Source organism: Antedon bifida, chromosome 7, assembly GCF_963402885.1.
Source record: "Antedon bifida chromosome 7, ecAntBifi1.1, whole genome shotgun sequence".
Taxonomy (NCBI): domain Eukaryota; kingdom Metazoa; phylum Echinodermata; class Crinoidea; order Comatulida; family Antedonidae; genus Antedon; species Antedon bifida.
This window is the reverse complement of record NC_136232.1, coordinates 21,328,125-21,339,918: the sequence shown is the minus strand read 5'-3', so window position 1 is coordinate 21,339,918 and position 11,794 is coordinate 21,328,125.

Here is an 11,794-nt window from a genome sequence, read left to right as displayed (position 1 = left end):
TAGTAGCGCACATTGTTAAACTAATCATATTTATTACCACTGTGCGCCAGTCCTACCAAAATGGGTATAATAGCGCACAGTGGTAATCTAAATCCTATTTATTAACACTGTGCGCTGATGCTACTAAATGGGTATTGTAGCGCACAGTGGTAAACTAAATCCTATTTATTTACACTGTGCGCTAATGCTCCCAAAATGGGTATAGTAGGGCACAGTGCTAAACTAAATCCTATTTATTATCACTGTGCGCAAATACTACCACAATGGGTATAGTAGCGCACAGTGGTAATCTAGGCCTATATCCTATTTATTAACAATGTCCGCTAGTGCTACCAAATGGGTATAGTAGCGTACAGTGCTAAACTAAATAATATTTATTATCACTATGCGCTTGTGCTACCAAAATGGGTATAGTAGCGCAAAGTGGTAAACTAATCATATTTATTAACACTGTGCGCTAGTGCTACCAAATGGGTATAGTAGCACACATTGGTAAACTAAATCCTATTTATTATCACTGTGCGTCCTGTGCTACCAATAAGGGCATAGGAGCGCACAGTGGTAAACTAATCATATTTATTATCACTGTGCCATAGTGCTACCAAAATGGGTATAGTAGTGCACTGTGGTAGTTTGACGTCGTTCCGTTACTGTACCGTTATAGTATACGTGGTATTTAGTTTTCAAATCTTATTGTCACAGTATAGAAAACGTTCAGCTGACATGTATTCTAATAAGCGTATTGTGTATACTATTACGCTACGTCTGTAGTTTTCCGTGATTAGACGTCGTTCCGTTACTGTACCGTTATAGTATACGTTGTAATTACTTTTCAAACTTATCGTTAAAGTATAGAAAACGTTCAGCTGACAGCCATAAGCGTTTTGGAGTACTGAAAACGCTCTTTGAATATTATATTTAATATCATCATCCTCATCACTAAAGCCTGTTTTCATGTCGACGTTATTCGACACTATCGTCGTTGGTCGTTAACAGTTCAACGACGATCGTTTGAAAACAATCAAGTTGAAATGATAACGATAGCGAGTACCTTTTCCTGTAAATCGTTAACATTTCAATGATTACGTAGGAGATCGCCGAATAACGTCGACAAGAAAACAGGCTTAAAATAATCATCATCGTTGATCGTCGTCATCATTATCACCGTCGTCATCGTCATCGTTCATCGTAATCATCATCATCATCATGGTATTGTTCTATCTGTGTTTACATACGTTTGGTTTCATTTGCTTAATCATAAACCACGACATGATTCGCATACATTTAACAATTTACAAAATTTTGTGCAATCATTTCAATTTGTTTTTATTATCATTATATAATCATAACTAATAATAAAGTATATACAAAAAAACATTATAAAACATGATGAACAAAATATGCCCATTCTTAACACGGCATAAATGTAATGTAAACTTATTGTTAGCTACTATACTGTACTACTTCTAACTACTACTACTATACTGTACTAATGGTGTGTTGTGCCACTTCGTTTCACGATAATTAAAATCTATTAATAAGTATAACATAGACCTATTTAAACCATCTTAACAACTCCAAAGTACGTATTGAATTAATTGTTATACAAAGCTTTCTATAATGTGGATATTCGTTCAACAAACTAAACTATAACACATTTGCCTCTACCTACATATTCCTGTATACTATACGATAACTTACATTTTTACTAAAGCTTATTCTTACTAACACGCAAATTGTAACATATTATTACTCTGAAATCTGTGTGTGAACAAAAAAACATGAAAAGTTAATGAAATGTAGTAAAACGAGTACTGTAATATATAGTTTGCTAAAAATAAATATTATTTCATGGAAATACTCTATACAAGTATTACTATTCAGCATATAACACTAATATAACTATAATGTATACATTTCCTAATAATTATACACATATTCATTCTTATTGAATACAGGAAAATTAATTTTAAAAAGTATGCAGTTACATTATCACTTATTATAATATAGTTTAATATAATATATAGTTATTATAATGTTATAATTCACAATAATATTTTTGAACGTATTTAGGGCCTACACAATTACAAAGTTTAAAACGATAATAAACTACAATATCTACTGTACCGTGAATAATCAAATTGAGGGCGTAGTTTGTGTTATTAACTCGAACGTGTTCATTCAATTAACCCCATGAAGCATTTGCAAGTTGTATTTTTAATTACGGTAATAATCATTTAAAATTTTATTTCTGGTTCATATTAACAAACAAAATGTATATAAAAAATAAATTAGAAATTGGTTTCTGGTTTTCTAAACGCTGTGCCTTAGTATTTGGCCTAATGCAATACAAAATCATGTCAGTATTAAAAGCAACAAAACGTCTAAATATATTTAAATCTCTACTAAACTCCACAACTTCACGCCACGCATTCATGTCACTATTTTTTATATTATCAAAATCGGTATTACTAGGCAATAGTATCGTAATGTTTGGCAGGAAGTAAAATATGAGAGTGAAAATTGTCAAAACGAAGTTGGAATGTTAAAATCATAATAGATTATCTTTGTATCATCATGTATATTCATTTTACTTTAAGAATGTTTAGAAAGTGTGATGTAGTAAAACACAGATTAATCTAATGTGTGCATCATGTAAAACGAGCTGGTTTAAAACTGCTTCATTGGATGATGCATTTCATTGAAAAGGTCATTATGTAATATTTTCATTTCAATTTCATTGAAGTTGTTCAACTTATTAAACAAATTCGGGTTTAAAATATTTAGTACAAATGTCACCTGATAGTTTGCAATCATGCATGCTAAGCTTAAGCAACTTTGGAAACTTGGTTAAGAAAGTACCGAGTAAACTACCATCAATACTACTGATATCATTATTATAAATCGTCCAAGCGTAGATTATGTAGCTTAGGACACTTACTTATGAAAGTACAAAGTAAAGCAACATCGATGTCACTAAAGTCATTTTTATGAATATTAAGCAATTGTAATTTCAATGTATTTCCTGAAAACATTCTCATCATTTCATTCATTACATGACCTGATAGTTTACAATCATGCATGTCAAGTTTAAGCAGCTTCGGAAACTTACTCAAAAAAGTACCCAGCAACGTACCATCTATGTCACTGATATCATTATTATAAATTGAGACCACTTGTAATTCTAACTTATCTTCTGAATACGTTCTCATCATCTGGTTCATTATGTCTCCTGATAGTTTACAATCATACATGTACAGTCCAAGCAGTTTTTTAAACTTACTCAAGAAAGTACCCAGCAACGTACCATCAATGTCACTGAAATCATTATTATAAATATGAAGCAATTGTAAGTCTGATTTATCTCCTGAATACGCTCTCATCATTTCATTCATTACATTTCCTGATAGTTTGCAATCATGCATTTCAAGCTCAAGCAGCTTTGGAAACTTGGTTAAGAAAGTACCGAGTAAACTACCATCTATGTCACTGATGTCATTATTATAAATTGAGACCACTTGTAATTCTAACTCATCTCCTGAATACGCTCTCATCATCTTGTTCATTACGTCCCCTGATAGTTTACAATCGTACATATAAAGATCAGGAAGCTTAGGGCACTTACTCAAGAAAGTACCAAGTAAAGCACCATTAATGTCACTGAAATCATTATTATAAATATGAAGCAATTGTAAGTCTTTTTTATCTCCTGAATACGCTCTCATCATTTCATTCATTACATTTCCTGATAGTTTGCAATCATGCATTTCAAGCTCAAGCAGCTTTGGAAACTTGGTTAAGAAAGTACCCAGTAAACTACCATCTATGTCACTGATATTATTATTATAAATTGAGACAACTTGTAATTCTAACTCATCTCCTGAATACGCTCTCATCATCTGGTTCATTACGTCTCCTGATAGTTTACAATCATACATATAAAGACCAGGAAGCTTAGGACACTTACTCAAGAAAGTACCAAGTAAAGCGCCATCAATGTCACTGAAATCATTATTATAAATATTAAGCAATTGTAAGTCTGATATATCTCCTGAATACGCTCTCATCATTCCATTCATTACATGACCTGATAGTTTACAATCATGCATGTCAAGCTTAAGCAGCTTCGGAAACTTACTCAAAAAAGTACCGAGCAACGTACCATCTATGTCACTGATATCATTATTATAAATTGAGACCACTTGTAATTCTAACTTATCTTCTGAATACGTTCTCATCATCTGGTTCATTATGTCTCCTGATAGTTTACAATCATACATGTACAGTTCAAGCAGTTTTTGAAACTTACTCAAAAAAGTACCCAGCAACGTACCATCTATGTCCCTGATATCATTATTATAAATTGAGACCACTTGTAATTCTAACTCATCTCCTGAATACGCTCTCATCATCTGGTTCATTACATCTTCTGATAGTTTACAATCATACATATAAAGACCAGGAAGCTTAGGACACTTACTCAAGAAAGTACCAAGTAAAGCGCCATCAATGTCACTGAAATCATTATTATAAATATTAAGCAATTGTAAGTCTGATATATCTCCTGAATACATTCTCATCATTTCATTCATTACGTCACCTGATAGTTTACAATCATGCATGTCAAGCTTAAGCAACTTTGGAAACTTGGTTAAGAAAGTACCGAGTAAACTACCATCTATGTCACTGATGTCATTATTATAAATTGAGACCACTTGTAATTCTAACTCATCTCCTGAATACGCTCTCATCATCTTGTTCATTACGTCCCCTGATAGTTTACAGTCATACATATAAAGATCAGGAAGCTTAGGGCACTTACTCAAGAAAGTACCAAGTAAAGCACCATCAATGTCACTGAAATCATTATTATAAATATGAAGCAATTGTAAGTCTGATTTATCTCCTGAATACGCTCTCATCATTTCATTCATTACATTTCCTGATAGTTTGCAATCATGCATTTCAAGCTCAAGCAGCTTTGGAAACTTGGTTAAGAAAGTACCGAGTAAACTACCATCTATGTCACTGATGTCATTATTATAAATTGAGACCACTTGTAATTCTATCTCATCTCCTGAATACGCTCTCATCATCTTGTTCATTACGTCCCCTGATAGTTTACAATCGTACATATAAAGACCAGGAAGCTTAGGGCACTTACACAAGAAAGTACCAAGTAAAGCGCCATCAATGTCACTGAAATCATTATTATAAATATGAAGCAATTGTAAGTCTGATTTATCTCCTGAATACGCTCTCATCATTTCATTCATTACTTTTCCTGATAGTTTGCAATCATGCATTTTAAGCTTTAACAGCTTTTGACACCTACTTAATAAAGTACCCAGCAACGTACCATCTATGTCACTGATATCATTATTATAAATGAAAAGCTCTTGTAATTCTAACTCATCTCCTGAATACCCTCTCATCATTACATTCATTACGCTACCAGTTAATTTGCAATTCTACATGTAAAGTTTTAGAAAATTCGAAGACCTGCTCAAAAAAGTACCAAGTAAATCAGCATCAATGTCATGAATATCATTATTCCCAATGTTAAGCAATTGTAATTGTAACTCATCTGTATCTGCATATACTCTAATAATTTCATTAACTTTCTCCCCAGATAAGTTGCAATTAAACAAATTAAGTATAACAAGTTTGGGACACGTGCTCAAGTAAGTACCAAGTAAAGCACCATCAACGTCTCTGATGTCATTATTTCCAATATAAATCTCCTGCAATTCAAATCTAACTGCTGCACAAACTCCTGCCATTTCATTTATTACATTTCCTGATAATTTGCAATCATGCATGTCAAGCTTAAGCAACTTTGGAAACTTGGTTAAGAAAGTACCGAGTAAACTACCATCTATTTCTCTGATATCATTATTATAAATTGAGACCACTTGTAATTCTAACTCATCTCCTGAATACGCTCTCATCATCTGGTTCATTACGTCTCCTGATAGTTTACAATCATACACATAAAGACCAGGAAGCTTAGGACACTTACTCAAGAAAGTACCAAGTAAAGCGCCATCAATGTCACTGAAATCATTATTATAAATATTAAGCAATTGTAAGTCTGATATATCTCCTGAATACATTCTCATCATTTCATTCATTACGTCACCTGATAGTTTACAATCATGCATGTCAAGCTTAAGCAACTTTGGAAACTTGGTTAAGAAAGTACCGAGCAACGTACCATCTATGTCACTGATATCATTATTATAAATTGAGACCACTTGTAATTCTAACTTATCTTCTGAATACGTTCTCATCATCTGGTTCATTATGTCTCCTGATAGTTTACAATCATACATGTACAGTTCAAGCAGTTTTTGAAACTTACTCAAAAAAGTACCCAGCAACGTACCATCTATGTCACTGATGTCATTATTATAAATTGAGACCACTTGTAATTCTAACTCATCTCCTGAATACGCTCTCATCATCTTGTTCATTACGTCTCCTGATAGTTTACAATTATGCATATAAAGATCAGGAAGTTTAGGACACTTACTTAAGAAAGTACCAAGTAAAGCGCCATCAATATCACTGAAATCATTATTATAAATATCAAGCAATTGTAAGTCTGACGTATCTCCTGAATACGCTCTCATCATTTTATTCATTACATTTCCTGATAGTTTACAATCATGCATGTCAAGCTTAAGCAACTTTCGAAACTTGGTTAAGAAAGTACCCAGTAAATTACCATCTATGTCCCTGATGTCATTATTATAAATTGAGACCATTTGTAATTCTAACTCATCTCCTGAATACGCTCTCATCATCTGGTTCATTACGTCTCCTGATAGTTTACAATTATGCATATAAAGATCAGGAAGTTTAGGACACTTACTTAAGAAAGTACCAAGTAAAGCGCCATCAATATCACTGAAATCATTATTATAAATATCAAGCAATTGTAAGTCTGACGTATCTCCTGAATACGCTCTCATCATTTCATTCATTACATTTCCTGATAGTTTACAATCATGCATGTCAAGCTTAAGCAACTTTGGAAACTTGGTTAAGAAAGTACCAAGTAAATTACCATCTATGTCCCTGATGTCATTATTATAAATTGAGACCACTTGTAATTCTAACTCATCTCCTGAATACGCTCTCATCATCTTGTTCATTACGTCTCCTGATAGTTTACAATTATGCATATAAAGATCAGGAAGTTTAGGGCACTTACTCAAGAAAGTACCAAGTAAAGCGCCATCAATGTCACTGAAATCATTATTATAAATATGAAGCAATTGTAAGTCTGATTTATCTCCTGAATACGCTCTCATCATTTCATTCATTACTTTTCCTGATAGTTTGCAATCATGCATTTTAAGCTTTAACAGCTTTTGACACCTACTTAATAAAGTACCCAGCAACGTACCATCTATGTCACTGATATCATTATTACAAATGAAAAGCTCTTGTAATTCTAACTCATCTCCTGAATACCCTCTCATCATTACATTCATTACGCTACCAGTTAATTTGCAATTCTGCATGTAAAGTTTAAGCAAATTCGAAGACCTGCTCAAAAAAGTACCAAGTAAATCAGTATCAACGTCATGAATATCATTATTCCCAATGTTAAGCAATTGTAATTGTAACTCATCTGTATCTGCATATACTCTAATAATTTCATTAACTTTCTCCCCAGATAAGTTGCAATTAAACAAATTAAGTATAACAAGTTTGGGACACGTGCTCAAGTAAGTACCAAGTAAAGCACCATCAACGTCTCTGATGTCATTATTTCCAATATAAATCTCCTGCAATTCAAACCTAACTGCTGCACAAACTCCTGCCATTTCATTCATTACATTTCCTGATAATTTGCAATCATGCATGTCAAGCTTAAGCAACTTTGGAAACTTGGTTAAGAAAGTACCGAGTAAACTACCATCTATTTCTCTGATATCATTATTATAAATTGAGACCACTTGTAATTCTAACTCATCTCCTGAATACGCTCTCATCATCTGGTTCATTACGTCTCCTGATAGTTTACAATCATACATATAAAGACCAGGAAGCTTAGGACACTTACTCAAGAAAGTACCAAGTAAAGCGCCATCAATGTCACTGAAATCATTATTATAAATATTAAGCAATTGTAAGTCTGACGTATCTCCTGAATACGCTCTCATCATTACATTTATTACATTTCCTGATAGTTTGCAATCATGCATGCTAAGCTTAAGCAACTTTGGAAACTTGGTTAAGAAAGTACCGAGCAACGTACCATCTATGTCACTGATATCATTATTATAAATTGAGACCACTTGTAATTCTAACTTATCTTCTGAATACGTTCTCATCATCTGGTTCATTATGTCTCCTGATAGTTTACAATCATACATGTACAGTTCAAGCAGTTTTTGAAACTTACTCAAAAAAGTACCCAGCAACGTACCATCTATGTCACTGATGTCATTATTATAAATTGAGACCACTTGTAATTCTAACTCATCTCCTGAATACGCTCTCATCATCTTGTTCATTACGTCTCCTGATAGTTTACAATTATGCATATAAAGATAAGGAAGTTTAGGACACTTACTTAAGAAAGTACCAAGTAAAGCGCCATCAATATCACTGAAATCATTATTATAAATATCAAGCAATTGTAAGTCTGACGTATCTCCTGAATACGCTCTCATCATTTTATTCATTACATTTCCTGATAGTTTACAATCATGCATGTCAAGCTTAAGCAACTTTGGAAACTTGGTTAAGAAAGTACCCAGTAAATTACCATCTATGTCCCTGATGTCATTATTATAAATTGAGACCATTTGTAATTCTAACTCATCTCCTGAATACGCTCTCATCATCTGGTTCATTACGTCTCCTGATAGTTTACAATCATACAAATAAAGACCAGGAAGCTTAGGACACTTACTCAAGAAAGTACCAAGTAAAGCGCCATCAATGTCACTGAAATCATTATTATAAATATTAAGCAATTGTAAGTCTGACGTATCTCCTGAATACGCTCTCATCATTACATTCATTACATTTCCTGATAGTTTGCAATCATGCATGCTAAGCTTAAGCAACTTTGGAAACTTGGTTAAGAAAGTACCGAGCAACGTACCATCTATGTCACTGATATCATTATTATAAATTGAGACCACTTGTAATTCTAACTTATCTTCTGAATACGTTCTCATCATCTGGTTCATTATGTCTCCTGATAGTTTACAATCATACATGTACAGTTCAAGCAGTTTTTGAAACTTACTCAAAAAAGTACCCAGCAACGTACCATCTATGTCACTGATGTCATTATTATTAATTGAGACCACTTGTAATTCTAACTCATCTCCTGAATACGCTCTCATCATCTTGTTCATTACGTCTCCTGATAGTTTACAATCATACATATAAAGACCAGGAAGCTTAGGACACTTACTTAAGAAAGTACCAAGTAAAGCGCCATCAATGTCACTGAAATCATTATTATAAATATGAAGCAATTGTATGTCTGATTTATCTCCTGAATACGCTCTCATCATTTCATTCATTACTTTTCCTGATAGTTTGCAATCATGCATTTTAAGCTTTAACAGCTTTTGACACCTACTTAATAAAGTACCCAGCAACGTACCATCTATGTCACTGATATCATTATTATAAATGAAAAGCTCTTGTAATTCTAACTCATCTCCTGAATACCCTCTCATCATTACATTCATTACGCTACCAGTTAATTTGCAATTCTGCATGTAAAGTTTAAGCAAATTCGAAGACCTGCTCAAAAAAGTACCAAGTAAATCAGCATCAACGTCATGAATATCATTATTCCCAATGTTAAGCAATTGTAATTGTAACTCATCTGTATCTGCATATACTCTAATAATTTCATTAACTTTCTCCCCAGATAAGTTGCAATTAAACAAATTAAGTATAACAAGTTTGGGACACGTGCTCAAGTAAGTACCAAGTAAAGCACCATCAACGTCTCTGATGTCATTATTTCCAATATAAATCTCCTGCAATTCAAACCTAACTGCTGCACAAACTCCTGCCATTTCATTCATTACATTTCCTGATAATTTGCAATCATGCATGTCAAGCTTAAGCAACTTTGGAAACTTGGTTAAGAAAGTACCGAGTAAACTACCATCTATTTCTCTGATATCATTATTATAAATTGAGACCACTTGTAATTCTAACTCATCTCCTGAATACGCTCTCATCATCTGGTTCATTACGTCTCCTGATAGTTTACAATCATACATATAAAGACCAGGAAGCTTAGGACACTTACTCAAGAAAGTACCAAGTAAAGCGCCATCAATGTCACTGAAATCATTATTATAAATATTAAGCAATTGTAAGTCTGACGTATCTCCTGAATACGCTCTCATCATTTCATTCATTACATTTCCTGATAGTTTGCAATCATGCATGCTAAGCTTTAACAGCTTTTGACACCTACTTAATAAAGTACCCAGTAAATTACCATCTATGTCTCTGATATCATTATTATAAATTGAGACCACTTGTAATTCTAACTCATCTCCTGAATACGCTCTCATCATCTTGTTCATTACGTCTCCTGAGAGTTTACAATTATGCATATAAAGATCAGGAAGTTTAGGACACTTACTTAAGAAAGTACCAAGTAAAGCGCCATCAATATCACTGAAATCATTATTATAAATATCAAGCAATTGTAAGTCTGACGTATCTCCTGAATACGCTCTCATCATTTCATTCATTACATTTCCTAATAGTTTGCAATCATGCATGCTAAGCTTTAACAGCTTTTGACACCTACTTAATAAAGTACCCAGTAAATTACCATCTATGTCTCTGATATCATTATTATAAATTGAGACCACTTGTAATTCTAGCTCATCTCCTGAATACGTTCTCATCATCTTGTTCATTACGTTTCCTGATAGTTTACAATCATACATATAAAGACCAGGAAGTTTAGGACACTTACTTAAGAAAGAACCAAGTAAAGCCCCATCAATATCACTCAAATCGTTATTATAAATATGAAGCAATTTTAAGTCTGACTTATCTCCTGAATATGCTCTCATCATTTCATTCATTACATTTCCTGATAGTTTGCAATCATGCATTTCAAGCTCAAGCAACTTTGGAAACTTGGTTAAGAAAGTACCCAGTAAACTCCCATCTATGTCTCTGATATCATTATTATAAATTGAGACCACTTGTAATTCTAACTCATCTCCTGAATACGCTCTCATCATGTGGTTCATTACGTCTCCTGATAGTTTACAATCATACATATAAAGACCAGTAAGTTTAGGACACTTACTTAAGAAAGTACCAAGTAAAGCGCCATCAATGTCACTAAAATCATTATTACAAATATGAAGCAATTGTAAGTCTGACTTATCTCCTGAATACGCTCTCATCATTTCATTCATTACATTTCCTGATAGTTTGCAATCATGCATGTCAAGCTTTAACAGCTTTTGACACCTACTTAATAAAGTACCCAGTATATTACCATCCATGTCTCTGATATCATTATTATAAATTGAGACCACTTGTAATTCTAACTCATCTCTTGAATACGCTCTCATCATCTTGTTCATTACGTCTCCTGATAGTTTACAATCATACATATAAAGACCAGGAAGTTTAGGACACTTACTTAAGAAAGTACCAAGTAAAGCGCCATCAATGTCACTAAAATCATTATTACAAATATTAAGGAATTGTAAGTCTGACTTATCTCCTGGATACGCTCTCATCATTTCATTCATTACATTTCCTG